Source organism: Magnolia sinica, chromosome 9 (genome assembly GCF_029962835.1).
Source record: "Magnolia sinica isolate HGM2019 chromosome 9, MsV1, whole genome shotgun sequence".
NCBI lineage: Eukaryota > Viridiplantae > Streptophyta > Magnoliopsida > Magnoliales > Magnoliaceae > Magnolia > Magnolia sinica.
In genome coordinates, this window is record NC_080581.1 from 58,870,342 (window position 1) to 58,896,017 (window position 25,676).

General features: G+C 40.7%; 1 long non-coding RNA gene across 6 annotated transcripts; it reads right to left on the reverse strand.

Annotated features, from left to right (window-relative positions):
- Nucleotides 1–440: 440 nt before the first annotated feature.
- LOC131255478 (uncharacterized) lies at nt 441–5,352 on the reverse strand. 6 transcript variants are annotated; one of them, XR_009176078.1, is made up of 5 exons: nt 5,257–5,352; nt 5,090–5,121; nt 4,274–4,586; nt 1,373–4,183; nt 441–784 (listed from the first exon to the last, which is right to left on the reverse strand). It is a non-coding gene; the product is annotated as an uncharacterized LOC131255478 (long non-coding RNA). The 6 variants fall into 6 exon arrangements; XR_009176074.1 differs by having other exon boundaries at nt 4,274–5,121; XR_009176076.1 differs by having other exon boundaries at nt 1,373–3,995; nt 4,120–4,183; nt 4,274–5,346.
- Between the last annotated feature and the right edge of the window lie 20,324 nt (nt 5,353–25,676).

Consider the following 25,676-nt stretch of genomic DNA (forward strand, 5'->3'; position numbering starts at 1 on the left):
CCAGTGCTCATAATCATTTACCGGCAATTTTTCTGGCCACCGTGATCGAGTAGACTTTTCCAGCGCCCATTTTCCTTTTTCCAGCGCATCTGCTAGCCATTGGTAATCACTAAAAAAGTGCCTGGGAAAGCTGAAAAAGCGCCAGCAAAAGTCTGTCCAAACACCGGTAAAAGTCTTTTGAAGCACCATTGTTGGCCACCAGTAATCACTGAAAAAGTGCCTAGGAACATTCAAAACGTCAATAAAAGTTTGTCCAAGTGTCGATAAATGTCTTCCAAAGCACAACAAGGGTTTGATAAGAGCCGGCAAAGGTTTGAGAAGCACCGTTAAAAGCCGTGCAACCCACGGCAAAAGCCAGTATTTATTTATTTATTTTTTTCGGTTGGAACCTGTATTTTTTAATATGTGAAACCTAAAAAATGTTAGGGTACAATTTAAAATGAATATTAAACAAAAATTGTATTACTTTACAATAAAATATATAATATTTACAACAATACGTTGAAAATGGTCTTGAATACATAAAAATAAATAAAAAACCTTCATGTGGTCCACTCCTAGATTGGCCACACTGTCAAATGAAATGGAGAAGACAGAACTGGTAAACCTCTGATCAAGCCACTTCATGCATTAACTTGTTGAACATAGATGGCACTGTTGGGCTGATCGTCTTTGCGGTCCATATCCCTGCAATCCAATGTGTAATCAAATTACTCGATGTAGGTTCTGACTCTAACAAATACTTTGAGCTAGTTGTGTAATCAAAAGAATCCAACAAGTATCTCTGCTAACAAAAAGAACAAAATAAATAAATAAACATATATTGGAGTAGCACGAACATTGTATCAAAGAAATTGAATGGGCAAGAGAAAAAACAATGCAATGATTTGGGACATGAATTATGTTTCCATTGGTTCAGGTGCCTCTGCAACATTTGTAAGCCTCGGGCAGAAGAAATTGGTACAGAAAGAGAAAACTGATTAGAAGTGTAATCGTGAAGGGGACCTTTCAATTACAAGCCAACAGAAACCAATAATACAAGCCAAAAGTTCACCAATTTCAATTGGGTTTTCCTAATGTTAGAAGCAGAAAGGAGTTAAAGGAATCAACAAAAAGATGATACCAAACAAAATGCCAGCAATTCCCAGAAGAAACTGAAAATTTCACTTCAGTTTCAACAAGCCAGAAAATTGCTGGGTTGAAACTACTAATAATCTAAGTAAATCATCAACTTTGAATGTTTTGACAGCTTTTTGAACAGGTCAACTCAGCCAAGCTTTCAGTCAGGCCACAAGTTTTTTGAACAATGTACAAAAGAAAATCTACACAGCAATATGCCAGGATTACAACACTTCTTGTTTGCATATCATACCTTTCAAATTTTATGTTGAACAGCTTGTCAGTATTGTGGCAAACCTAGGAGGTAATGATGAGTGAATAGAATCAAAGCTGTTGGTGAGTAATGGTTGCTGCGAACACTCGTGTTGCTCGCCTGTACTGGGGGAGGTCAATATACTCTGATTGAGGTGAATTTTCATATCCAGTGTCATCTCTTTGACATCCAATTTCCAATATATGTTCTTCGAACTTTCCCGGAATGGAAAAGCATTAAAAATACAAATACAAGAAAGGAAAATTATAGATATTTTATCACCACAGTTTGGTTGATGGATCGGTTTTGTTTCGTGACATATTGTCAAAAGAAGTTGCCATGTTAGTCCACATACAAATATAGAACATAAACATTGCCTTATTCAAAATTTTAGTTGATAGAACATACTTTTACTCCTGTCATATGCTTACAAGGACTTACAGTCCCTTTTCCTGGGTTTACAGATTGTTCTTTTCCGATTTGGCCATAAGGATCGGACACCCATATTCCAGGACTTTTGTGGCTGGTTTTGTATTTCCTGAAACCTGTATTTGGAAATGATAATTAAATTGATTTTAGGAAATTATAAATATGGTAAATGTTTGGTTTTGATACCCTTATGTAGGAATGTGGGAGTTTTATCCTAATTAGGTGAATACTTGACTTTGGGAGAGTTTAAAGGAGATTCGTTGTTTTTAGACTTTTCAGAAATGTTCCAGTTGCTTTACATGAGAAAGTAGTATTTCAACAGTGGAAAGCTTAATTCTTTATAACAATGTGTGATGCGTGGGATGTGGTAACCATGCAATGGTTATGGTGCATCAGGGAGGCACCAGCTTCAGGCGAATCAGTTAAGAATTACTCAAAAGAGTGTTTTCTTCTCTCAAAATCAAATTAGTTGTTGATTGTGAACACTTTTCTCAAACTAACCTACAAAACCAAAATATAACACCACATTTTAAATGAGCAAACCAAAGGCTAGGCAGAACAGGGAACAGGTAAAATCTACAGAGCTGACAACACACCTACTGTCGTGCAACTTCATCATCATTTGTTACAAAACCAATAAAGTTTTTATTACAAACTTAGCAATAACTATGATGGAAAAGATACTTCTTCTCCCTCATGAACCAAATCCTAAAAACACCAAGTGCCCCATTGGTAATTCTTTTGTAAAAAAGAATACAAAGGCGATACACAGCAAGCATTACTATGACATGCAAGTCCTATGCTCATCAGCACATATGGATCCCCATGGACTACTTTTTAGTTGCAACAAACAGAGGATTTGGCACCACTGACTGCTAGCACTCTGTCACAAGAGTTGCACCAATACTCATTGCCAGTTGCTGCTAAATACTATCAAATATAATGTTAATAAGGCATTCTCATTCATTTTTCTGTTTCTGATGCCTAAGTTAGTAATGCTTCAAGTCCATGAAACAAGAATCTAATTGAATTTTTTGGGAAAAAAGAAAAAGAAAATTGAATTTTGAGATTGTTTACCATCACCGGAGGCTGGATCATTATTGGCGGCAGAAATCCAACTTAACCATAATGTTACGAGTTCCTCGCTTTTGTTGTAGGGTGAAATTTTAACATTCTCTATCCTAAGATGTTTGCAGATGGACTTGTTTGTAAAGATGCAACATGCATTATAAGTTCTTGCCTCAATTGCTTTTCTTTACAAATATCACATTCTATACATTGAATAAGAATCATTTTACTGAAAATTTTTAGTAGATAACAAAGATAGCTGCAACTTACAGTTAATATATTGGAAATGCACATCCTACAATCATATCCCATAAAAAAATAATTGATTTCTTTAGATCATAAATGCATCAAAAGCTAGAAACAATAGCTGATTTCTACTTTCCAGAGAAGTTTGCAACAAAAGATCCCAGAATCAGGGACATACTCATGTACAAAGTTAACCCGATTTGCTCTTGCGAATAGATCCGAGTTCAATACCTTCAAATGAAAATGATTTTTTGAGGAATTGTAATTTTCCTTATTGTGGAGAAAAAGGGGCGGAATTCATCATATATATAAATAAATAAATAATCCTTCATCGACCACCATATCGAATTTTGCAAAAAAAATAAAAAATAAAAAATAAAAAATAAAAAACAAAGACAAAAACAAACTCATGGACTAGAAAGTAGAGCAGAGTAAATGATGAAATATGTAGTTTTCCATTCGCTCATGATTCAATGTTAGTTTTTCATATCCATGTATTCATTCAACAATCTAATCAACCTACTTATTAAATAATTCTTAAAAAAAGAGCTTGGTGGAAATACCTTATTTCATAAAAAATGATCCAGATCAATGGCAGTAGAGAGTAATTATTTCACCTTTGCAGTTCCTCTGCCTACTTGAAGATGTTTGTTGTTGTATGCGTGTACTCGTCGAGTCAGAATTGAGAGAATTCAAGATGAAAATAAAATCAAGAAGCAGCAACAATGTAGGGGAGATGCCGGGGTAAAAGAGACCCATAAATCAAACATCGAATCAACGAAGCAATGGAAAAATAACATTTACCGAAACCTGAAAATCTCCTCTTTGGCAAGTGAAGAAACTCAACATGCTTCGTCTCTCCTTTGTCTGTCTTGTGCAGCTGCAGAACCAATGACTGACATATGACAATCCCTTCAAGAATACCACAAGATCCACCATAGAAATAACTTTAACAAAGAAAAGAAAAAATAAAATCAAAAGAATAAAAAATTTAGAACTCCAACCAGGTCCCCTAGGAAGAAAATCCCGCCTGACGATGCTCTCCAAAATCGATGGTTTTCCAGAATTCTGCAATCAAATGAAATAAAATCAAAGTATAAACCACTTAAATCAACAAAAATGAAGCTAAAGTATATGAAAACAGATTTAGAGACAAACCTGTCCACCGACGACAGTGACGAATAGAAGGGCTTCCCAATGAGTTAGCAGGGCGTTGTCGCTACCGTAGTCGGTGAGGACCGTATAGGCCCTCTTGATCCTGTTCACGAGGCCAATCAAGCTCTCCACGAGAAGCAGGGAAAGTGATGATGAGAGACTCTGCGAGGCCCAAGGAATCGCAGTTGATGGCAATCACAGCGGCAGCTGCAGCAGCAAAACCGAAAATGCTTCTCCCGATCAACTTGATCCAACTTCCATCCCATCCATCCGTCTTAAATCCAACTGTTCTAAAGTTGCTATCATCGGATCGGTTCTGCGAACGGACGACAAATCAGTATAATCCAGAAGAAGCAGGAGAGATCGATTTTCTCCATTTTACATTGATCCGATGATTTAGACGGACAGATTGATGGGAATCAGAATCTCCCTGCGAAGGTTTCAGAGATTAAGGGAAATAATGAAATTGAAGTTCGATTTAGGGCAAAGAGCTTCCATATAGGGCACGGAGATTTTTAGTTTGTTAGGGTTTTTTGGAGTTCCAAAGAAGGAAACCTGATGGCTGGAGAGAGAGAGAGAGAGAGAGAGAGAGAGAGAGAGAGAGAGAGAGAGAGATGATTAGGATTTTGTGCTTTTAGCTTTCGGGACTCTTTGCCAGTGTCCGGTTTTAGTTAGTGTCGGCAAATGGTACCCCCAAATGGTAGATACATTTTTTTAGGCAATAAATCAATAAACAGAGCTTATGAAAGAATAAAATACATCAGCAGCAACTCATAGTGCCCATCTTCAAATATCAAAATTAGGGAAATCAACATGTACCTTCTCATTATTAAAGGCATACAGTTCAGCAGCTGCAAAAAGCCAGGAAAGGAAACATCACATTGAAGGTATGCTTCATTCATAGAAAAACCAAAGAAAAACAGTAAACTTCAAACTTTATGCTCATGTCAGTTAAAACATAAACGCAAAATTATGAATCCACATACTGTCATCCATTTTGAATTTGATAGCATCTTCTGTAAATTTCTTCATTTTTGCATCGGGCAATTGTTAAGTGTTGTTCTTTGCGAATCGTCCACAACTGTCACGCCCCAAACTCGGAAACCGGGCTCACAAAATTCCCGATCGCCGAATCCGGCGCTGACAGAAGTTGGTATCAGAGCATAACTCGGGAATAACCAAAAACAACATTACATGTCTGCTATGAATGATTTAAGTCCTAAGTTCGGGAAGCCTAGCGATCTTTTATTACCGACCCTTAACGAGCGTGCCTTCGAGAGTTTTCAAAGTTGATAGGCACCTTCGCTCTTTCCTGTAGGACATGGCGCGCAGGAGAGTGACCCGATCGACTCCCGCACCACCACCTGAGACTCCGACTCCACCACCTGCGGCTCCCGCACTACCACCTACGATTCCTGCTCCACCACCCGAGATTCCTGCTGCCCAGCCTGAGGATGCCGCTCCTCTACCAGGGATTCATGCTGCCCAGCCTATGGGTGCAGCTCCTCCACCAGAGACTGGTGCGGAGCCGACCGTTTCCGTGAGTGCTTCTCAGTTACAGCAGATGCTGCAGGCTGTGACGGCCGCACTTCAGGGGCAGGGCAGACCCCCAGTCGTTTCACCAGCACAGGCAGAGCAGGAGCGCTCGAGTGCCCTCCTTCGAGAGTTCCGACGCCTCGATCCCCCGCATTTCCAGGGTGAGCCAGACCCGACCGTGGCTGAGAGATGGCGCACTGACGTAGAGAAGATATTTGAGACGATGGGATGCGCGACTGAGCGGTGAGTCCGATTAGCCGTATTTCTTCTCCATGGTGAGGCTGAGCATTGGTGGGCGTCAGTCTCCCGGGCAGCGGGCGCTGATTTTGTGTGGACTTGGGAGGATTTCGTGGATCGGTTTGACCGACAGTATTTTCCTGATCACATCCGACATCAGCGAGCGTTGGAGTTTGAGGCCTTAGTGCAGGGTGATATGACAGTGGCTCAGTATGCTGCTCATTTTGTAGCACTGTCCAGATTTGCACCTTACTTAGTGGATGATGATGAGCGGAGAGCCCGCCGATTCGAGGCCGGCTTGCGTTACGGTCTTCGAGGCCGTGTTATTGGGCATGAGCTCCCTACCTTCGAGGAAGTGGTGCGGAAGGCCCAGATTTTTGAGGCTGAGTGGGACGGTTCTCATTCTGATCGCAGTCAGAGGAGGGACCGGAAGAGGCAGGCTCCTTCCAGTGATACCCAGCAGGGTCGACCACCGCAGAGGCGCACAGGTCGCCCAGCCTTTCGAGCACCAGCAGCACCCCCAGCACCTCCAGCACCATCTCCGAGACAGTTCACTGGCACTTGTTTTAGGTGCGGTGCGACAGGACACCGTATGTGGGAGTGTCCTCGCCCCCAGCAGCAGCAGAGAGGTCCACAGCAGCCTCCACCACCGCGGCGGCGAGACCCCCACATCGGCGGCGAGAGGCCCCCACGGCGGCGGCGGCAGCCCACCACCGAGGCCACCTCGGCGGCATCGGCCACCGGCCTCGAGGCCGCAGCGGTAGAGCGGCGGTTTCGACCGCCTCGGCGACCTCGGCGGCGGCATGCTCGAGAGGGACGAGGCACCTCCCAGGCCGGCTCGAGCTCGATTCTATGCGGCCAGCGAGATCCTCGATCATACGGAGGAGTTGTTGAGGGTATACTTCCGATATCTGCATGCATTGCACGTGTGTTGTTTGATTACGGTGCATCGCATTCTTTTTGTGGTGAGAGTTTTGCCGATCGGTGGTTTGCCATTGGAGTGCTCGTGGGGGTTGTGATATCGACTCCCTTGGGGAAAGGCTGCATGTTGGGCTGATTTTGCTCGTCTTGCCCCGTTCTGGTTGGGGATATCTTTTTGCCTGCCGATCTGTTTACTTTGCCTATGTCCGAGTTTGACGTCATCCTAGGCATGGATTAGCTTGCCGAGTATCACGCCATATTGGATTGCTCCGCAAGGACAGTCACGTTTTGTATACCTGGCTTGCCGCAGTTCCAGTTCATTGCTGAGCCCAGAGGAGAGTCGCTGTCTTGTTTGATGTCTTGTGCCTTAGAGGAGCCCTTAGCGGTGAGCGTCGACCAGTTGCCTGTGGTTTGCGATTTTCCCGATGTGTTTCAGGAGATTCCGAGATTACCGCCTCGTCGACTCACCAAGTTTCAGATTGATCTCGTGCCCGGTACTGCACCTATTTCGAAGGCCCCGTATCGCATGGCACCATTGGAGTTGCGGGAACTGCAGAAGCAGTTGGACGAGTTGCGCGAGTTAGGCTTTATCCGTCCGAGCAGTTCACCGTGGGGAGCGCCGGTACTCTTCGTGAAGAAGAAGGATGGCTCGTTGAGGCTCTGCGTAGATTACCGCGAGCTCAACAAGGTCACGATCAAGAACAAGTACCCGCTCCCGAGGATTGATGATTTGTTTGATCAGCTGCAGGTGCGCAGTTCTTTTCGAAGATTGACTTGCGTTCGGGTTATCAGAATTGGGTCCGAGAGGAGGACATTACGAAGCGGTTTTCAGACGCGTTATGGTCATTTGAGTTTGGTCATGTCCTTCTGACCAATGCGCCAGCGATGTTCATGCGATTGATGAACAAGGTCTTCCGTCCGTACCTCGATCAGTTTGTTGTAGTCTTCATCGACGACATTCTGATTTATTCGAGGACTCGTGAGGAGCATGAGCGGCATGTGGAGGTTTCATTGCAGACCCTCCGCGCACACCAGGTGTATGCGAAGCTGGAGAAGTGCGCGTATTGGCAGGAGGAGGTGAAGGTCCTTGGTCACGTGGTGACGAGGGAGGGTGTCGCAGTGGACCCCTCGAAGGTTGAGCGATGCGTCGGTGGGGCCATCCACATTGCGTCCGAGATCCATGATTTCCTTTGTTTAGCGGGCTACTACGGCGTTTCATGAGGGCTTCTCCCGTATCGCGGCCCCGTTGACCAAGTTACTCGGAAGGGCGCCGAGTTTATTTGGAGTGACGCTGGGGCGAGCATTTATGGAGTTGAAGGACCGTCTGACGTCCGCTCCTGTCCTCACTCTTCCCTCTGGGAGTGACGGATTTATTGTATTCACCGATGCCTCGCATATTGGTTTGGGTGCTGTCCTGATGCAGCACGGCAGGCCTGTAGCCTTCGCGTCTCGCCAGCTCAAGGTCCATGAGCTGAACTACCCCACGCATGATTTAGAGTTGGCTGCAGTTGTCTTCGCATTGAAAGTGTGGAGACACTATCTCTATGGGGTTAGGTTTGAGCTCTTTTCTGATCATAAGAGCTTGAAGTACCTCTTCTCACAGTCTGAGTTGAATATGAGGCAGAGGCGTTGGATGGAACTCCTGAAGGACTATGATTTCGATCTCCAGTACCACCCGGGTAAGGCGAACGTGGTGGCGGATGCCCTCAGCCGTCAGCCACGAGGCCTGGTGGCACACATGATGATTCAGGAGTGGCGGATGCTCGAGGATATAGCAGAGTACGACTTTGAGTTTGGCTTGCAGTCTTCTATTGTGCAGTTATCGAGCCTGTCGATTCAACCCTCTCTTATCGCAAGGGTGATCGAGGCTCAGCAGGCAGACGAGTCGTTACAGGATTACCGAGCAGAGGCAGCATCTAAGAGTCAGACAGATTGACAGATTGGTACAGATGGTGGACTTCGCTTCAGAGGCCGTGAAAACTTCGCACCTCATGAATGTTCCTTGGTTCTGGCCACTCAACTATGGCCCTGACTTTTTCAGGGTCTGCTTGCATCCCTTCAGATGACACTATAAATCCTAAGAACACAACTTGGTTAGACATGAATGCACATTTCTTAAGATTAGCGTACAACTTTTCCTTCCTAAGGACACTACAGACCTTCTTTAAATGTTCAAGGTGTGATTCCTTAGTGGTACTATAAATAAGAATATCGTCAAAGTACACCACTAGGAATTTTTCCATGAACGGCCTCAAAGCTTGGGTCATCACCCGCATGAAAGTACTGGGTGCGTTAGTCAAGCCGAAGGGCATGACCAACCACTCATACAACCCATCTTTCGTCTTAAACGCCGTCTTCCACTCATCTCCTGGGCGTATACGAATTTGGTGATATCCACTCTTGAGGTCTATCTTAGAGAATATAGGCCATCATGTCAAGCATATCATCAAGTCTAGGTATAGGGAACCTATACTTGACAGTAATTTTGTTTATGGCACGGCTATCCACACACATGCGCCACGTGCCGTCTTTCTTTGGCGTCAACAATGCAGGCACGGCACACGGGCTATACTCTCTTGGATGAAACCCTTTTGCAGAAGCTCATCAACTTGCTTCTTCAACTCTGCATGGCTGCAGGGTTCATCCTGTGGTGAGGAAGGTTCGGTAGAGTAGACCACAGGACAAGATCAATGGCATCGTATGTCCCTCATAGGTGGCAACTCATTCGGTAAGTCTTCGGAAATACATCACCGTATTCCTTCAGGACCGAGATCACCTCACAGGGCAACTCTAATGGAACCTCAGGTGTAATTTCTCTAGCCATAAGGGCATACACCATAGAATCCTCCTTAGCCTCTTTTCCAAACTCTCTTACACTGATTATATGTAAAGACTTAGGTTTGGATTTCCCCATTTCTCTAGGCTCACTTGCCTTCTCATCCTTCTTCTTTCCTAGTGTATTCTCAGGTGGCATGGGATTAAGTTTGATCTTTTTACCATTATACATAAAAGTACACGCATTCGAACGGCCAAAGATCGTGACATCATTATCGAATAGCCACGGTCTACCTAGGATAACATGCCCCACATCCATAGGTAAAACATCACACCACAGGGACTCTTTGTATGACCCAAACTCGATAGGGACTAGACATTGTTGGGTGACAGGTAGGGATGTCTTGTCAACCCAAGAAACTTTATACGGGTCTGGATGAGGTGTGGATTTCAGTTTTAAGCGATCTAAGGTGCTAGTGGAAATCACATTCTGACAACTTCCACCGTCCACTATCACCTTACAATTCTTTTCACCACACTTGGCAATAGTGTAGAAGATAGTGCTTCGACGCCAGTCAGCACTACTTCTAGACTGAGCTAACACACGCCTGACTACTGCAAGCGTTGCTTCTCCATCCACTTCTTCATCAGTAAGTCCTCCTTCAGGGTGATACTCTTCAACTTCATAATCACCCTGGTCATCTCCACCCTCGTGGGATTCGCCTATAACTAAGGCTCTCCCACGGCTCTTCGTAGGACACTGATTAGACATGTGGCCAAGGTTGCCACACTCATAGCACCTCACTTGGCTCATGTTACTAGGACCGGCACCAAGAACCCCTTTGCCCTTGTCCTCCCTAGGCCTAGGCGGAATGGTCGCCTGTGCCCTAGGTTGATTACCAATATTAGGTCTAGTTCCTTGGGAACTAGATCTAGTATTGGAGTCTCGGGACTCAAAACGACGAACGACAGGAGCCTTCAGAGATCTTGCTCTAACTCCTGCACGACTTGATATGCTTCATCTAAGTCCGTTAAGGGCCGAGTGATAAGCTCGCGCTGAAGATCCGCACAAAGGCCCGTCTTAAAACGCGAGAGCGTTACTAGAGGGTCTTCTCGGATATCACATCGCATCACATACTCTTCAAATTTAGCGATATAGTCAGCGGCAGACATTGACCCTTGGCGTAAGGATTGCCATTGGTCAAGGAGCTTCTGACGGTATGAGAGAGGAAGGTACTTCTCCTTCAACTTCTCTTTCATCTCATACCAATGTGTGATAGGGGCTCTACCAACTCTCTCTACCCTACACTCGGTGTTGGTCCAGAAGAGCTTGGCTTGACCCACAAGCTTCATCTTAGCAAACCGCATTTGACGGTTTTCTGACATGCCATACCACTCAAAGTAGTGGTCCATGTCAGCAACCCAGTCAAGGAATGCCTTGGGATCCAAGCGTCCATCAAAACTCGGGGCCTCAACTCTCACACTCTTCATCGCACGCTCATCTGGATCATAACGGTCTTGATGACCACATGTGGTTCGTGCCTCTCGCACCACACCACGACCGTTACCACGATCTCTATCCTCACTACCACCACGTGTGGCAGCACGTTCTTCAATGATTCCTTCCACTTGGGAGTGCGCATCTTCCCCTACAGCGGGGTTTTCCTTTTGGGACGCCTCTAGTTGCTCCACCTTAGTCATGGTGGTGGTAATTTGGTTCTCAAGGCGGGCAAACCCACGCCTTTGACTCGCTTCTAGGGCGGTTATCTTTTGTATCAATTGAGCAAGTTGCTCAGATAACTGCTCGTTATTCATGGTAGGTTGAAGTCCGAAACCTCTACCTCTTCTCGTGGGCATACAATGAAGACTTGAACCAAACTCTACCTAACTAGACTACTAGGTGTTATGACTTTCAAGATGAATGCGATGAATGCAAAACTACTATGAACTGACACAATTAAGTTGAAACAGGAAACAACTCAAATCTGAAAATTTTCCAGATTAGAAACTTTCTAAAATTGGAAAGTTTCGAAAATTGAAAACTTTCTAAACTTGAAACTTTCCCAAGTTAAACCTAAAAATCAAAACCCTAATTTGATAACTCGATCTAGACAAAAACCATGCAAGCCTAGGCTTTGATACCAAATTTGACGCAGGACAGCCCTAATTATGATGCATGCTCATGGAGATAATTAAACAGCGGAAATAAAAGGAATAAATGATCTAAAATTCTAACAATAATCATCATAACTGAGAAAATCATAAAGGAAACATGCAATGGAGCGGGCCATCACTACAACCATGGAGTATGGAATTCAATTACTACTTAGGTTGGATCCGTCGGAAGGATGAGACCTCCCGATCTTGCATGGTCACACCCAATCGATCAATGAAGATCACTAGTCCGAAGAACCAAGAAGTTTCTCGGATTAGGGATTTGAGAATTTGGGGATTTAGGGTTTAGATCGGTTCTCAAGATTTTGATCGAAGAGGAATTAGCCAAAACAAAAAAAAAATAGAAGAAAGAAAGTTATTACCTTGAGGAAGTTGGAGAGGCACAAGAAGAAATTAGAAGAAGAAGATCAAGGGGAGAGAAGAAGCACCATTAGAGAGAAGAGAGGAAGGAGGCAACCAAAGGGTTTGCTTTTCATTCATCAATAGTTGAAATTCGTGTTTAGGGCTTTACCCCACTTAAATAAGCACATAAAGACATAAAATTACTAAAATACCCCTAGGATAAGCAAATAAAGATATAAGATTACTAAAAGACCGCTAACTAAGTCAAAAAATGTGCAAATAACATAAGTATGGGAAAGTTTGGGCGCTCGGTCTTCTTTCTCCAATCTTCCTTCACATGTGTCTTCCCTAAGTGGGGTCTTCTATATGTCCAATCACATGTGAAAGGTCTTCAGCTCCTCAATATTCGCCTATCCACAAGGACGACACTTGTGGTTGGCGCTTTCTTCGTTGGTACACCTTGAATGCACCCGTGTCCGCATCATATGACCTATTTATGTGTATGAGCATTAGTATTAAGTAATTTTAGAATATTATATGAAAAAAATGCCTATTATACGAAAAGCATAACTATATCGGCAAATCCGTAACTTTAAGTTCATTTATTTTTTATGGTTAAAAAGTTTTGCTAAAAGAGATAATAAGCATTACATATGTGGAAAGCATTCTTACACACGGATGCTCACTCAACACTAAAATCCATTTCTTGTTCTCAAAAGCAACTTCCTTAAAATCCTGAAATCATTTTTGGCTCTTGTATTTTGGCATATAAATGGCCATTGAAAATTACTCTCAGACACTTCCATCAATATGTAACCTAGCACCTTTGTCTGCACAATTTTCCAAAGTTGCATACACAGAACATGGAAATATAAACAAAGATTTAAACGTAACTGGATATTGGCTTGTAGAATCCTCATTTAGAGCAATTAAAAGACAAGTAAATTGTACATGGCAACAAATGCAACAGAGGAGTAATGATACCAGTAAATTGATTCAAATGCTTGAACCTCTTTGCATTCGTCAACATTAGGACATTAAGGATGATGTGCAATTGCAAGGAGCAAATATGTGAGAATATTTTCTGGATAAGTGGAGGACGAGTTCACATCACGTTGCATAGAAAGTTGGTGTGCCTTCAGTCGGTGACACATTTGAACGAGTTCCATTAGGTTATGTTTGTCTTGTGGAATCAATATGACAAAGATACAAAGACTTTAGCCAGTATAAGAAACTTTATCCCCATTCATACAGACTAGAAAAGGCACAACATTCAGTGAAGTGCAGCATAGAGAAACTTTGCGAAGTGATTGATCTATAAAATAAATTATAACAAATACTTACTTCTTCACACTCAAGTGGATGGGATCCAGTTATGTTGAATAAGAAGCCACAAGCATACTTCGCATCCAGATGCCTTTCCTTTATATATTGGAGTACTTTGCTGAGAAATAGCTTCCTAGCTTGTGGGTAAACATCCTGCATGCCAAGATAAAGTCAGTTGCAACTAGTGGGAAAGATGTTAAAATCTCTGTATAAGCAAACATCATCTGTTTTTAGATGACAATAGGCAATGGAAGAATCAATACATTTTATTTTTATACTAAGAATGGGAATACAATGCTAAGTAAACTACCATTTGCAACAAACTTCCGCACGAAAAAAAAGCTCATGTGATGATCTTAAAGTCAAATAAAAGACATCAGTTGGTATTTTTTTTATCCAAGTACTTTGACAGGCACAAGACAGCTTTTACTGAAGCGGGCCTTTGATGGGTCTTGTCCACAATACTGCAAGATGAGAAAGTCCTCTGGTATAATTCTACTGCCAGCTGCTGACAACAAGAGATAATTCATATGCAAATTATTAATGTAAAATGAAGGCAACGATGGAAATGGCCAAGAGATGAAAATGTTCATCGCAATAGTAGACCTACAATACCTTGATTTTTTATCCTTTGAAATCTCTCCACAAGAAAGTATGGTCTTTAGGATTTCCAATATGTTTTCTATCCCTGGATGCAGATGAGCATCATTAAGTGATAAAAATCTTTTCATGAAGGTTTTAATGCCAAATACCTGTGATGCAAAATCTGAGAGAAAAACAATGAAGAGGAACAAAGTGGGGATATTAGCAGCGAAAGCAAACTTTATATTGTAAATGGTTTGCAGAAAATCTTAACAATTTTAGAGAATTAGTTGTTACATGTATTAATATTTCATAGCATGAAATAACTAAAGGATAATAAACTAGTCATCCCTGACTGATCTTCAATAAACAAAGTTCACTTTGTTCTACCCAAGAGGTTTTAGAGTTATCCTCTACTTCAGGGAACATGGATAAATATATCTAAATGAGGTCTTATCTAAATGGGAGAAACATACAGTAGGATGCATAAGATGGCTCAGTTTTGTAAAGGCTAAGGATGGCATACGGTGCCGCACTCTAACATTTTGCTTGTCATGATCCAGGAGCTATGCTACAGAACAGAGAGGTAGATGATAACTGATTAGATGGAAGGACCTTGGGTAATGCAAAAAAATACACAGAAACAATGAGATGTAGCAAGTTGCAATATGCATAAATTGAGGTTTTATATATATATATATATATATATATATATATATATATATATATATATATATATATATATATATATATATATTATATTTATTTTCTCACTTCCTAGTAAATCATCCATTTTAAAAGAAAACCAAATAGATTGAATGGATACTGGAATGAATTAGATGAAACCTAAAATGTGCTAAAGTCCAATTACAGTAATGATGTAAGCGCACACTAAGGCCCAAGGCCCAAGGCCCAAATCATTATACATATAGACCTAAACTTTCTACAAATATCGCGTGGGTCATGTAAGGACTAGGTCTACTATTTCCCGGGTAGGCATTGAGCCAGGTCAAGCTCTTGAATTACTGAACTGTGGCGAATGTGACCTGCCCCAAAAATCATACTCATCCACTCATAATGCAATACGTACCACCATTCAATGATATTCAATGATAGCTAGAAACACTTCCCCAATTTTAATAATAAATAATTTTAGAATTTTTAGGGAAATTTATTAAAATTAAAATTTATACTTTATAATTAAAATTTTATTATAAAAATTATGATTATCTATAATTTTATTTTTTATTTTTTTGAAAAAGAAACACATCATTAAATATTTACAATATTGTACCATTATGAAGGAATATAACCTGAAAATTGCACTTATCAGATAATCGTAATATTTCCTCAGCTTCCTCGGGTTACCATGAAATGGAGGATTAGAAAGAAAATGGCAGGTAGCTGAATTTGGCAGGCCAAAACTGATTTCTAAGCTACACCTCGTTCACAACAGCACCTAATATGAATGGATGGCATATGGACTTTTGTTCTTGAGCTTTTTTCCAAATGTATGCCTCACTTTTAACCCACCGTACTTTGTCAGCGTCTCAAACCATACTTTCCAAAACCATTACCCTACTGTACGGTGCATTTTTACCAGACAAAAATGCCCTTATCCGGCTACAGTACCGCCGCCCCTAGAACATTTCGGCGGTGGTGCCCCCAGATCCGCGGTGGCGCCGCCGCCGACTGTCATGCCCGGCGGTGGTGCTGCCATTTGCATGAGATATATGTTATATCCAAACCGTCCATCTATTTGGCGAGCTCCTTGTCAGGCTTGAGCCAAAAAAGCAAAAGCCAGATCTAAAGATCAAGTGACCACTGTTGCAAAAAAGCAGTGGGGGATTGAACGTCTTACCATTGAAACACGAAAGTTTTGGATCAATATAATATTTGTTTTTCCTCTTTATCCGGGTCTTTTTGACCTTGACAGATGGAATAACAAATAAACATTGTGATGGGACTTACAAATGTTTTAACAGTGAAAATGATTATCCCCACTGTTATTTTTGGTGTGTTCCATTTGAGCTTTGGATATGATTAATTTTTTTGCTCATGCTCTAAAATGATCTCTAAAAATGGTTGAACAGTGTGGATATAATAAATAAGTCATTTTGGGGTACATTTAACTGAGTAAAATTGGCCGCCAACTGAGTGATTGATCGGAGACGGTAGTGAGCCATTTGGGTGTCGAGGTACCGGTTTGTAGCAAAGTTAGGTTTTTCCAGTTCCATTCTTCCCACTCTTTCCAATTCGGACTCCCTTTTGTCCGTTCCATGATCAGGGTGGATTAGAAAAATGCCCGATCAGAAGCGGATATGATCCGGACCGTCAGAACTTTAAACGAATGTATCTCGCAAACCGAAATGAGTTGTCAGACGTACCAGCTGGGAATTTGGGGTAGGACGAGTTACTTTACTGACCCAACCCCACTACGCCGGGTTGCACTCACCGAATTTGCGAGTTCTCAGCTGATTGCGGGTTGAAACACATTTTAATTGCAAAGTAAGTGAAATTAATCAAGAAGTTGGGAAATTAACCGAGTGAAATTCACTAATAATTGAGTGAAATTGACCAATACCTGAGTGAAATTCACCGATAACTGAGTGAAATTGGTCGCGATACTTTTGTGAGCATTGGATACTTCTCAAGAGCTACCAAATACTTGAAAAAGAATACATAATATAGTTGATGTGCTAATACTTTTACTCTAACATATTCAATTTTCAAACTTAGGTTTTGTAAAAAATAGAATAAATCTTATGGTTGTTCCAATTTTCAAGCTGCGAAGTGAGTAAAGTTGACCGCGAAGTGAGTGAAATTGACTGCAAACTTAGTGAAGTTCACCGTGAAGTCAGTGAAATTGACCACGAAGTGAGAGAAATTGACCATGAAGTTAGTGAAGTTCACCATAAAGTGAGTGAAATTGCTGCGAAGTGAGAGAAATTGATTGCTAAGTGAGTGAAATCGACAGAGAAATTAGACAAATTGACTGCGAAGTAAGTGAAATTGACTGCAAAGTGAGTAAAGTTCACCACAAAGTGAGTTAAATTGATTTTGAACTGAGTGAAATTGCATGCAAAGTGAGAGAAATTGACCACGAAGTGAGAGAAATTAACCGCCAAGTGAAATTGACCGCGAAGTGAGTGAAATGACTGCGAAGTGAGTGAAATTGAGCACGAAGTAAGTGAAATTGAACGAGAAGTTCGGCAAATTGACTGCGAAGTGAAATTGCATGCAAAGTGAGAGAAATTAACCACGAAGTGAGAGAAATTAACCGCTGAGTGAAATTGACCGCGACGTGAGTGAAATGACTACGAAGTGAGTGAAATTGATCACGAAGTAAGTGAAATTGAACGAGAAGTTAGGCAAATTGACTCCGAAGTGAGTGAAATTAACCGTAAAGTGAGTGAAGTTCATCGCGAAGTCAGTGAAATTGACCACGAAATTAGTAAAGTTCACCGCAAAGTCAGTGAAATTGACCACGAAGTGATTGAAATTGAATGATACCAATTCACAAACAAATCACCATTCACAATGAAATCACTATACACAAATAAATTAATTAATAATTCATAAACAGGTCTTCAGTCACCATGAATTTTATACAAGACATCATTCACAACAAATTACAATATTTCACAAAATTTTCTCATTCCTTCCATTCTTAAGACAAATATCATATATCGTGGATACTCAAACAATAATAGGCTATTGAATTCCTAAAAATAGGAGTGAATTTTTGCAAGTTTGTTCCCAATAAAATTCGACCGCTGCATAAAATGTCAATATATTTCATAACAAATTTGGCTCGTTGAATTTCACATTAGGCTCATTGAATTTCATGTTATAGGCTCGTTGAACTTCACATTAGGCTTGTTGAATTTCACGTTAGGCTCGCTCAATTTCACGTTAGACTCGTTGAATTTCACGTTAGGCTCGTTGAATTTGACCATGAAGTGATTGAAATTGACCGCAAAGTGAGTGAAATTGACCATGAAATGAGTGAAATTCACCGCGAAGTGATTGAAATTGAACGCGAAGTAAGTGAAATTGACCTCGAAGTTAGTGAATTTACTGCGAAGTGAGTGAACTTGGTCATGAAGTGAGTGAACTTGACCGAGAAGTGAGTGAAATTGACCGCGAAGTGAGTGAACTTGATCAAGAAGTGAGTGAAATTGATCGCGAAGTGAATGAACTTAACTAAGAAGTGAGTGAAATTCACTGCGAAGTGAGTAAAATTGACCGCAAAGTGATTGAAATTCGCCGTGAAGTAAGTGAAGTTCACCGCGAAGTAAGTAAACTTAACCATGAAGTAAGTGAAATTGACCGCGAAATGAGTGAACTTGACTGCAAAGTGAGTAAACATCTGCGGGACAGGTTTGAGACTCTAGAATCAAATCTCTTACATGAAGACTTGCCAACTAGAAGGATGAATTGAAAAATATATCAACAATAAAGTTCAATATTTGATGAAGCATAGTATGAATGTTGACTTGTTGTAGTGAAAAATCATAAAGTATAGTGTCGGTTTCCCGAGTCGGCGGTCAATTATGACAAATTACAAGTCAAAATGCCTGACTTATAAGTGAATTTCAACAAGTTTGCGGCATGTTTCAGTCAGTTCTCGAGTTATATGTTGCATAGTTGCTCGAGAACATTGTCAAATTGATCGTGAAGTGAGAGAAATTGGCTGCAAACTAAGTGAGATTGACTGCGAACTGATTAAAATTAACCGCAAATTGAGTGAAATTGACCGCGAACTGAGTGCGATTGACCGAGAAGTTGTGAAAATTGACCGAGAAATGAGTGAAATTAACCGATAACTTGTAGAAATTAACCGAGAACTTGCAAAAATCAACTAGTCAATTTCACTCAATTCTCAGCCACTTTCACTCATTTCTCAATCAATTTCATGAAGTTGTCGGTCAATTTCTGCAAGTTTTCGGTCAACACGATATCAATTTCAAGCAGTTATCGGTTGATTTGACTTGCCAACTATAAGGATGAATTGGAAAATATATCAACAATAAAGTTCAATATTTAATGAAGCATAGTGTGTGAAATTAATTGGGAAGTTAGGAAAATTGGCTGGGAAGTGAGTGAAATTGACCGTGAACTTAGTGAAATTGACTGAGAACTCGTTTAAGTTAATGAAATTGACTGATAACTGAGTGAAATTTACTGTGAAATAAGTGAAATTGACCGATAATTGAGTAAAATTGACCGTGAACTGAGTGAAATTGACCGATAAGTGAATGAAATTGACAATGAACTCACTTAAGCAGTTATCGGTTAATTTTCGCAAATTCTCGATCAATATAATGTCAATTTCAAGTAGTTATCAGTCAATTTGACTTAGTTCTTGGCCAATTTCACACAGTTCTCAGTCAAGATGTCAATTCCAAGCAGTCCTAGGACAAATTCAGTCTTCGGTCAATTTAATTCAGTTCGCTGTCAATTTCAGTCAGTCCTCAGTCTATTTCACTCGGCCTTCGTTCAATTTCACTTTGGTCTTCGTTCTTTGATTAAAAAAAGCCTCAATGTGGGCCATTTGAGCATTGAATTTGTCTCATTTTTTGGGTTAATGTTTAAATAAAATAACTGGATTATGGACGGTGCAGATATATCATATAAAATACGGTGGGGTCCACATAATGAAATCAAGACTTAGAAATATACATGTCATTTGTAGCTTCTTTGATGGGGCACCATTTTCATCCTATCTTGGGTTGGCAAAACTCAAAAATGACATATGTAACAAATGTATTCTCAGCCAAAAGAAGAAATAGAAAGAAAATGGTGATTTTACTGTTAGGGTGAATAATTAAAAAGAGGAGAGAAGAAATCAGAAAATGGAGGTTTTATTGCTACGGTGGATAATCACAAAGATAAGAGAAGAAATCAGAAAATGAGGGTTTTACTGTTAGGGTTGAACCATTTGAAGGGAACAACCGCTGTTAGAAATTGTGTTTCTGATAAAGTAGGGGCATTTTGGTCTGGTAAAAATGCACCCGTACATCAAGGAAATAGTTTGGTAAAGTAAGTTTGGAGGGGCAGAAAAAGGAAGGTGGCTTAAAAGTGAGGCATAAGTCAGAAAAAAGGTCATTCATAGTATGAAACTTCATCGGCTATACAAAATTTTCAACGGCGGTCATGAAATCCCCACTGTTTTCTCTTATATGTATGCCTTAAGTTTTAGATCCACTTGATTTGGAAACGGATTGGCTACTCCCCTGACACTAGCCAATGGCAGGTGGTCGGTGCTCCGTGGGCCCCACCATGATGTATATGTTTCATCCACTCCGTCCATCTATTTTTACAGATCATTTTATGATATGAGACCAAAAATGAGGTATATCCCAATCTTAAGTGGACCACATTACAGAAACCGTGTTGAATGAGCATCGACCATTAAAAAACAGTTTGGGGCCATAAAAGTTTTGGATCAAGCTGATTTAGTCTCTTCCCTTTATCTTGTCTGTATGACCTAATCAACATATTGAATGTTAAATAAACAGTACAGTGAGCCTTAGGAAGATTTTAATGATGGATATCCAATCACTATTGTTTTCATGTGGTGTGGTCCACCTGATATTTATATACCTCTCACTTTTGAGACCAAGCAATTAAATGATAGGTAAAAATGGATGAACGGAATGGATGAAACACATACATCATGGTGGGGCCCACAGAGCACTGACCGCTAGCCACGGGCTGGTGGCAAGGGGAGTAGCCAATCCGTTTCCAAAAAACGGGGATATATAAATAATGAATAATAAAATGAGCCACACACACGTAAGCTGAACTTCAACCAGTGGACCTTTTCAGAGAAAAACCCAGCTTTTCAAACTATTGGATTTGGGTCCAATCATTTTCAATGATGTAAAGTACCTGATGAATGGTATGGATATCTGACATTCATGCAATCTAATTGTGGGAATATGCTGTTCATGGAACTCTTACATTGGCCCATCATTCTATGAAATAACTACAGGATAACGATTACCTTTTCCATCTCTAACCCCTATCCACCCCTCTTCTCAAACCTCTCTCTACCCTCTCAAGCTGAAACTCATGGACATTTAGAGAATCTTAGCCGTCTATTAATAGTGTATAAACAGGTGATTTAGGAAAAAGTTGAAGGAGAAGATGAGAATCGGACTACATTTAATGAATTTAATCACACGTTGACAATGCCCGACTAAAGCACTGCTAAAAGACCCTGGAACTTGGACCCCCTTATTTGGTCCTGCGTTGAGTCGGTATACACCCAAGTCGAGGCTGAATCGGCCTGCTCACTGAAGTTGGAGATGACTCGTGTTATCAAACTGAAATTGGGTCTGACTGAGTCCAAGTCGACTCAGACAAGTCGCATCCAACTCATTGAGTCTTGAATAGACCTATGCACAAATCAAGTTAGCTCGCTCAACTCGCTCAACTTGATTTTGAATAGCTTGATTTGACTCAACTTGAAATTGGATTCAAGCTAAGTCAAGCTGATTTTTGAGCTTGAAAAAATTTCGAGCCAAGTTCGAGCTAGGTTGAGCTCGACTTAGAACTTGACTTAAACTTGACTGAGATTGAATTGATTCAGCTCGGATCGGGTTCACTTAATATAAATATTTTATAAATATTTATATTTAAATAAATTATATTAGATATATTATAATATATATTACATACATTAAATATCATAAAATCTAAACTTATAAAATCTAAACTCGAACTTAGCTCATAGGCTTGAATTTGAACTCGGCTAAAAAAATCAAGCTCAAGCTTGGCTCAAACTCACCTCGAGCTAGCCCAAGTTGTTGACCAATCCAATCTGAGTTAGCCAGTCAAGATCGATAATTGAGCGGAGCCGAGCTGAATTCGAGTTGGGATAGCATACTGGCTGAGCCGAGCTGAGCCAAGCTGAGCTCAACTCAATTGGGCTCCCGTACAACTTTAGTCCTAAAAACATGCTCTAGGGCTATGGATGGTAACGTTGGTTGTCCCGGCTTTGGGACTGTCCGGCTTCGGGATTACCAGGATGAGCTTGGACTTGATTTTAGGCCATTCAAACAAATGGTTGGGTCCAAGACCCAGAGATTAACCTTTCTATTGAGGCCTAGCTTCAAGGTCGGCAATGGGATGGGCTTAGGATATGCAAAATCAATATTTTAAATAGGCCTGGTCTGGACCCGCCCATTGACAGACACACCTAGCTGGAGATTAGGTTAGGGCTTCTCTTTCTTTTTCTTGAAAATAAATTTCTTCTTTATGCTGTCCCCATTATTACAATATGTTGGGAGGAGTACTAACCATTTTGGCTTTCAAAGAGGACTTGCTTTCAGTTTCAACTTCCTTCTTTCCCTCACATCACTCCTTTGGTTTGCCACCAGGCGTGCAGGTAGGGTGCCTGGCAAGATTAGCTTTTAGCAGTGGGCCACTTTATTGGGATCGGGTGGTGCCTATAAACTTATTTATTGAATCGAGGTTTGATTTTTATGGCCCAGTAAAATGAACGGCTTGACCCAACTGTAGATCTCAATTTTTTAATAACAAAGCCTAGATTAACACAGGAAATAAAACATGTATGAACTTTGGAACCCAACAAAAATACAGGCAGATGCAAAGTTCTTGTCATTTATCAGAGGGTCAGGATAATCCAATTAAGCTGACGAGAGGCACGATTTGACATGTGATCAAGATGATAGGGGTCGTTTGGCACCTCAGATTTGAGGGTATTCGAACCGTAGATTAGAGGGCATTCCAAATTCAGGGAATTTCAAATTCTCACTTTTAGTGAGTTTCGTAGTCCCTGCATTTTGTCTCGATTATGAATTCTCTCATTATTTTTTACTTATTTTTAAAGGCGGGAGTTTGCATGTGTAACATATGGGAGTTTGCATGTGTAACATATGGCCTGCTCGGCTATTAATCTATTGTACACGTGGCCCACTAATAATACTCTAAAATAGTTAGATTATCAATTGCATCACTAAAATTACTTCATTAGAACAATCTAAACCATCCAAACATTGTTCATGTAATTAAAAAAATTGGTTAGTTTGGTTGTGATCCTATGCTCGTAGCCCATGCGAGGCTTGGAATTTCTTCATTTTTAGCTAAAGTATATATTTCAATGGGTTTATTATAATTATTGTGTCAAACATCACATACGTACACTAATTAAGGATATTAAAATCAATTTAGTAATTAAATTCAAACTCCGTTAAATATCCTACATAATTTAAATGTGTAGTTAGTTTTGGATTACAGGGAATTTTGAATCAGGATGACAAACACACAGAGAATACCGAATCCCACGAATTTCAAATCCAAGGAATCTTGGATCCAAGTATTCTAAATCCATGGTGTCAAACGAGGTTAGACCTTTTTTATAATGGGAGTAGCTGTTGCTAATTTTACACCAGCATTCATATCGAGGGGCGTGAACTATTATTCATTTTAAAAGAAAAATGAAATGTGTGTGGCCTTTATTTGAAGGGATTTTGTCCTTCCAAATTCTTTAATTCCAAGTAGCCCATTATAGGCCTAGCCAATGTGATTTATTGAGGAGTCTACTTAACAAAAGGCTTTGTGGGGCTCATTGATAGTGAGCCCAGACCATTAAACAATTGGATTGGGATGCCTACCATATAAACCATCCAGGGCCCACTATAAACATTAGGCAGTTTGATAGGATGAATGGGGGAAAATATTAGGCTGATGCAAAAGTTTGGCAGGCCCCAAGGTTTCCATAATGGGCTTCTCTGCGTCGCTGTTTGATATGGCCCATTGAGTTCAGGATCCACTTGAGTTTTAAGATGATGTTCTAACACAATCTCCCCCAGTTGATGGACGGAGTGAATGTCCACTCAAATTCTCCTTGTCTTTTCCTATAGCTTGCCTCTTGTGTGTGTAGATCACATCCTTTCTCTCGTGATCTCTCTCCTTTCTCTTCATGTGTATAGCATGGTGCAACGTAAATAACAGATTTGCTATGATACATATCTTGTTGGGCCTTTAGTCATTGAATTAGGCAACATGTTTCAATGATCCGAACCACTTATTCAAGGGGCTTAACCTTGGATGGGAGTGACCTAAAACTACTTCACCTGAGATCGACGGTCTACCCCTCCCTCATGCCTATCTTTAATTATGTTAATATATTATCTTGCCACTCTAATATTTCCTATCACACGCTCCACCACCAACTTAACCCTTTTCCTTCTCAAATACAAAAATAGCTCAGGATTAAAATATATATATTTTTTTTTTAAAAAAAAAAAAAAAACAAAAAGAAAGAAAGAAAGAAAGAAAGAAGAAGAAGAAGAAGTTAAATAAAGACATACAGGTCGGATAGAGCCAATTCTCTGCTTACCTCGTGCTCCCCTGAATGGGATTGTGTGGTGTGCCACACACCACTGATATTGGTAGTGCGTTGACTTGAATAACCAGTAAACCTGATTTTTTAAAATCTAGGCCTAATATGGAATTACATATCTAATGATTGGAGTGGATCTCATATATATATATATATATATATATATATAAACATTGGGCCTTGTAATCTAGTTCATGTTAGTTGGTTGGTGAATAGAAAAGTGATAAGTTCCCAGAACTGTAGGGAGTGGATAAGGTGCGGTGGGGCATGTTTTCCTTACCATGGGGCCACATTTATGTATATGTTATATATCTATGCCCTCCATCAGTTTTTACAGATCATTTTAGTGCATTACCCAAAAAAATGAAGCAGATGGAATTCTCAAGTGGACCACAGCACATGAAATAGTGGTTATTGAACATCCACCATTAAAAACATCTAGGGACCCACTGTAATGTTTATTTGTTATCCAATCTGTACCCAATTTATTTATAAGGTCACTTAAACCTGGATGAAGGAAAAACAAAAATATCAACTTGATCCAAACCCTTTGTGGGCCGTAAGAAGTTTTTAATGCTCAAATCACCACCGTTTCCTGTGGTGTAGTCACCCTAAAGTGAGTGGGAAAAATTGATCGACCGCATGGATATCCAACACATACATCAAGGTGGGCCCCACTGTCAGGTAAACACCTGTTACACCTAATCCGCTCCTAGTGGTACTTTCATTGGGAGTGAACAGGCGCTGGAGGGACACCCACCCTCCACTTTCGAGGGGACCCACTGTCATGTAAACGAGAGATCCACTTCAAATATTAGACATGTAATCCTATATTGGGCCCAAAGTTAAAAAAGTCGGGCTGACCTCTGATTCAAGTGGGCCATATCAATAGAATCAGTCAGGAGAGAGACGCCCACCATTGATTTTTATACGCACACCGTGATGAGCATGTGAAATTCACTTCAACTATTAGATGCCACACCAAAATCTAGGCCTGAGGCCTAAAAATCAGGCCCATATATGATTTGAGTAAGCCACAACCAAGGGAAATGTTTGGAGAGTGAGCTTTCCAAGTGGAAGCGGGTCAGCGTACTGAGTAAACCTGATAGCGCCTACCTTCATTCATGCATTTTA